General features: G+C 43.4%; 1 long non-coding RNA gene across 1 annotated transcript; it reads left to right on the top strand.

Annotated features, from left to right (window-relative positions):
• The first annotated feature begins 470 nt into the window (after positions 1 to 470).
• LOC125319629 lies at positions 471 to 5,220 on the top strand. The gene is made up of 3 exons (XR_007200834.1): positions 471 to 1,935; positions 4,101 to 4,189; positions 4,952 to 5,220. It is a non-coding gene; the product is annotated as an uncharacterized LOC125319629 (long non-coding RNA).
• The last annotated feature ends 675 nt before the right edge of the window (positions 5,221 to 5,895 follow it).

Raw genomic sequence — 5,895 nt, 5'->3', positions numbered from 1 at the left:
CATGTACAGTGTCTGTGGTGATGGGAAGGCTTCTCAGGTACTGTCTGGTAACTTGCTTGAAGGTGGGTAGTTGACCCTGACTAATGCTAGCAATTGGCTTGAAGGCTCTAAACTGGTCCTTAAACCATATTTGCTGGGTTCATGGGGATTGCCTGCCTTGGCATTGAGAGAAAAACTTTTCACTCTGCACCGTTTTCATTGTTCTTGCTTTGCCCTGTTAAAAGGAACTGCTTTGCTACCCCAGACCCTGCACGCAGTCTGGCACTATCATCCACAGCACCTCCTCGGTGTTGTCTTCAAAACACCTGATAGCTGGCTGTCATGGTTCCAAGCCCAGCTGGAGATGAAACACGATGCAACCACTCTCTCAACCCCATGACATTTCCCACCTTCCCAGTGGAATGGGGAGGAGAATCAAAATAAAATTTGTATCTTGAGATTAGAACAGTTTAATAATTGAAAATAAATAAGAGACAGTAATAATGGGAAATGATAATAACAATGATAACAAAATGGAAAAACAAGTGTTGCAGAATGCAATTGCTCACCACCTGCTATGCTCCCTCCCAGTTCCTTCTGCATATTCCCTCAGTGACAGAGCATCAGACAAGGAAAAAAAAAAGTTCTTGACTTAGAATAAACAAGACTGAGCAGAAGCCCAAAACATCAGTGTGTTATCAACACCATTCTCATTCCAAATCAAAATGCAGCACTGTAACAACTACTGGGAAGAAACTGACTCTAGCCTAGCTGTAACCAGGACACTGGCCTCTGCAGCATGGCTTGATCTTGGAGTCAGTATTAATGGGACACCCATGCATGTCAGCAGAAGGCTTTCCAGAACAGGAGAGGATGTAGTAGGGTGTTCATAGCCTGTCTGACACCGGCTGCCAGCAGTTGCTACACCTCCGTGTTTACTCCATAATGATGTCACCACAGGATGCCATCCCACCAGAAGAACAAGGCCCACCATATCGTTTCTGCTGACACTGGGCAGAGCATCCTTTCCCACAAATTGAAAGGGTTCATGTCCACAGACTTGGCTCTGAGAGACCCCTGGAAATTATGGTTATAACTCTTCATAAACTCTCATAATGCATCAGAGTATCACAAAAGTATTGCATGTGGTAAAATAAATCACACGTCTTTGTTCCAACTGTAATGTTGAAATGTTCTAGAAATACTACACTTATTACTAGTAGGAAAATGGTGTACATTGTTTAAAGCTTCATTTAAAAATTCTTTTCTCTTGTCAGTCTGAATTTCTGAGGTGCATGGCCACCAGCTAAAATAGTTTTAAAAGCTGAGTTTTTAAACCCTGAGTGGTTCAGAGCTTGTTTTTTCTTTTGAACTGATGTTCAGTCATGTTTGTCCAATATGTATGGCACTATAAAGGTGTACTTAACACCACTGTTATAGGTGAAAAAACACTGCATATTATCAAGCCTGCCTGCCACTGCACATTCACCTCTGCCATAATCACCTGGTCCTCTAAAGGAGTTTCTTGCCACCTTGAATAACCTTTAAATTCCTGGTTTGAAAGCCAGATTGCCAGGTTGCCACTTGCCCTCTGTTCACAGTAACAATTTATATCTCCCAAGTTTTCTGCCTTCCCAGGAACACAATGAATGTATTTCAATGGAAGCAGTGATGCAGGCATGTCTGCAACCTAATGCTACTATGATTATGTCAGAAATGCAATGTTTGACAATCATGTGAGTTCATGTACAGAAAAACTTTATTAACAGCATGTAAGGGGAGTTGTTTGTTAACCTCCTTCAATCTTTTCCCCCAGAATGTCTTTGTCTCATCTATGTCCACTCCTCTTTCTGCAACTGTGTCAGGCCCTGGACATGAATGTCAGCGGATCATGACACACTTCTTACTTCTGCCTCCTCAGTCAGTCATCTGGAGCTTTTTGAAACTTTCTATAAGGTTAGAAACTTTCTATAAGGTCACTGACTTAAGGATAAGAAAACAAATTTTGCACAAGCCTGAACAGCATGGTGGTCTTACAGATAGCTTTAAGAATGACCTGCAACTTGGGAAAGGGGAGCTCATCAAGACCACCTCCTTTCTCTGTGTGAAACTTACTGAAAATTGCACTTTCCAGTTCTTAGGCCCATTGGCCAGTTCTCCCAGTTTGTGCGGTCTGTATCAGAAAGACTTCAAGGGCTTTTTGTTGTGGCGTGTCCTCCCTTGCCCCCATCCTCTTCCTCTGACACTGGCTTTTTTCTGTTTTCCATTTTCATGCACAGTGTGGTCTGTGTGAAACCCACCCAAAGTCTTCCCAAGCCATACTGTACAATCACCCAGCTCGACTATGGCTGGGTGCTGGCCTCTTGCTTCAGCTCAAAGGATTGATTTCTTCTATGGCTTCCTGGGGTTGCACAGGGAACACCCTGAGCTGCCTTAGAGGATGGGTTCACAGCCCAAGTCATGCTGTATCTTATTTGTGTCTCCCTCTCCCATAATGCCCACTCTCCTCCTGCCCTCCCCCTGAACTTTGAAGGCTTGTCCAGCTGCTTTGTAAAGCAGGGTGCGGACTGAACATTTGTTTTACTTCTGATTGCTTTCTATTCACAGTCAGACTTTAGTTATTAATGTCCCTAGCTCTGATTAAAGAATATTTTCTACTGGTTATAAATCTTCTACATTCTTATGAATATATGCGTGTATATTTAATTTATGTCTTTATGTATCTATATACAGAAATATTTGTGCTATATACAGGTATGGTGGAGTCAAGACACAGGCAAACACAGTCCAGTATGCAAACATCTGGGGCACTACAGTTAAACAAATGGAGGCTATGTGCCATGAAATTGCGGCTAAAAGACGTGGATCCTTGCATATTTAATGTATGGGCTTTATTGCTATGAAATTCTTATAGAGTAGATAGGAAAGGAGGGACATCTGGTGCTGCCAACCAGTCAGAGGGCAGCCTGCAAGCACTTGGGGTATCATGTGTTTCCAAATTGTGACACTCACGGCAAAAAGAGGTGGAGCACACAAACTTCATGACTGGAGAGAGGAGGGATCTTCAGAGCACATTACTGTGTGCACGGTAATGTTGGGGTTTTAGTTTAGTCTTAGGTTTTCCTGTTAAAGGAATTTTCTCCCATATGCATGTTGCTAGGGGACAAATAGCTGTACTTAAGAAAGACAAAAAGGGGAGTGGGGCGGGCCTGGCTACTCTTTTGTCTACACCTGGGTGTGGGGACAGTTCGCTCTGAGCGTCCGGAGAGAGAAGCTGCAGAGAAAGGAGCTGCTGCTGCTTTCTTTTTGGCCGTTCTTTCTTCCTGCTGGAAACAACGCCGGGACCCCAAAAGCCGCTTTCCCTGCCCTGCTGGAGACCGAGCTGTGGCTGCCCTGCCCCGCTGCTGCTTCGAGCTTTCGCTACGCTGTAGCCCTGCTCGCCCTGCCTGCCTGGGCCTCCGTGGTTTTTCCCATCTGGATACATCTCGCCTGCCACCCGGGATTTGCGTTCGTCCCTGCCATTCCAGCCTGCTGTTCCTGAGAGTCCGGGATCGGCTGCCCAGCGGTTTGTGAAGCCTTTGTTCCATCCCTTTCCGGGATCCCGGGGCACCGGTGCCGCGGGTTTCCCGAGCTCGCTCCGGAGCGCCCCCTGCAGCCGCGGGGGAACCATCGCACCTGCCCTGCTCACCGGGAGCCGCCAGCGCCCCTGCCGGCTGCGAGCGGAACTGCACCCGAGGGGAAAGGGCCCGACAGCCGAGAAGGCTGGCACTGGGTTTGTGTTTGCTGTTACTGCCATAGTTGTTGTTGATTGTTTGACTGGTTATATACATATATATATATAGTAAAGAACTGTTATTCCTATTTCCCACATCTTTGCCTAAAGGCCCTTGATTTCAAAATATAATAACTTGGAGGGAAAAGGGGTTATATCTGCCACTTCAAGGGGGGCCTCTGCCTTCCTTAGCAGACACCTGTCTTTCAAAACCGAGACAGGTAAGAATTGTAATTGTAGTACTTTTGTGTGTCCTACCTTGTTATTCAAACTGTTAACCTCTTGATTCTAATTGCTTTTCAAGCTGCCTCTTGGGAAAGTGACACGTTTCCATAATTTTTATCAGCAGAATTCCAAAGGAGTGTGAGAGAGAAGTCGGCATTTTTTTCTGGGATAAAGTTCATCTGACCTACTTTGCTACTTTAGGCTGATCATAAAGTGAGTCTAATTCACACAGAGTCACCTACTTGCTAGATATTTAAAGTTATGTAAGGTGAAACTTAGATAACTTAGCCCTGGGAAACTACCCAGGAATGAGACCTCGTTAACACCTCCACTGCAGGAAAAACTATGAATGAGTTATAGCACTCTGCCAGATGATCAAGGATACCTCCAGGATACAAAAAAAAAAAAAAAAATAGAATAGTAAGCTGGTATGATTTCAAGAACGGTTTTAAGCTGCAGAAGTTTGTATCTCAGGACAAGTATGTAGGATATTTCTGGCTATGAAAATACATATAATAAATCCTAAGACACCTTGGTGCTCGTGTATATTTATTGCACATGAAGAAAAGCAGCTACATTTAGTCTGGGGACTTCAGTTTGCCTCCTGTAGCTCCTTTCACTTGAAGCCATTTATGGAACACTCAGGCCAAACTACTTGTGGTTAGACTACAAGGTAGGCTCCAGTGAAGTCTCTTGGGATCACTTAATTGCTTGAGTTTGGCACTAATAAGGCACAACAATGACTTTTCTTGTTTCGTCTCTTACCTTCATTACCTTTCACCTAGAGCTTAAGGCAGAAAGTCAAGCATGCAACTAAGAGAGTTTCACAGGATTCCTAAGAGTGAAATGGGGAAGACAGTTATTAATTTTTTTAACATTCTTCTCACATTCTTCTTAGAGCTGTGTGCTCTAAAGAAGTTAATAGCATGCTGTTTATCTTTTAACTAATGCTTGTTATTTTTAAAAATCTTGCAGCTGATGAATGCCTGCCAGGAGACAAATTTTTCTGCACAGTGATCAGGAATATTATTCTTTTGTTGAATCATAAGCCTTTAATATCTGCCAACAGACTGTGAACCAGCTATCAGCAAGGCACAGAGCAGAGTCACTCCTTTTGGATCTAGATTGTGGTTGAAGGAGGAAATACAAGCTCTACAAAGGACAGGATGTTTCCGCATTACGATAGTGGTAGTGGTGGGGTGTACAGGTTTTTTTCTGGTTTGTATTTTTGGGGTTTTTAGGGAGAGGGGACAGCGGTTTTGAGGTGTTTTGTGGCTGGGGTTTTGTTTGTTTGTTTGTTTTGGTTGGTTGGCTTGGTTTTGTTTTTTTCTGCATGTTATTGCAGAAACATGTTTATGAAATGAATGTATGTAGGGAAGTGCACTTTCAATCTCATGGTCGTATTAAATGTTTTTGACAGAATGTGGTCTCTTGCTGCTTCCTGCATAAACAGACCAAAGATCATTAGACAGAAATGAGTTATATGAAGCAGTAACAAAATTGTAATGCACAGTGGCATCTCTGGAAATAAGCAACTATAAATTAATTTAAGTTCTGTCTTATACTGAGGGTATGAATTAGAGTTTAAGATGAGTACGGAAGTAAGATTTTTCAGTTAAGCCCACAAGATCATAAATCATGGAGGCTCAAGCTATCCATCATATAAAGTGATCCTGACGCAGAGATAACAAATGAAGACTAAGCAGAGAAGAATGAGAGAAGACCCTTAGGTCTTAGAAAAAGGAGATCTCACAGAGCAGTTATATGGCTTTGTTGGGGAGGAAGATTGTCCCTTTACTGTACGCATAGAGTGGTTTGATGACTCCCTGATGAATCTCGTGGTGTACCACTGTGTGGTATTTTAATGATGGTCTGCTTCTGGTGGAATAGATCATGATCCTTCACTGATGCCTAACACC

The sequence above is a fragment of the Corvus hawaiiensis genome, chromosome Z (genome assembly GCF_020740725.1).
Source record: "Corvus hawaiiensis isolate bCorHaw1 chromosome Z, bCorHaw1.pri.cur, whole genome shotgun sequence".
Classification (NCBI taxonomy): domain Eukaryota; kingdom Metazoa; phylum Chordata; class Aves; order Passeriformes; family Corvidae; genus Corvus; species Corvus hawaiiensis.
This window is presented reverse-complemented; position numbering and strand designations above follow the sequence as displayed.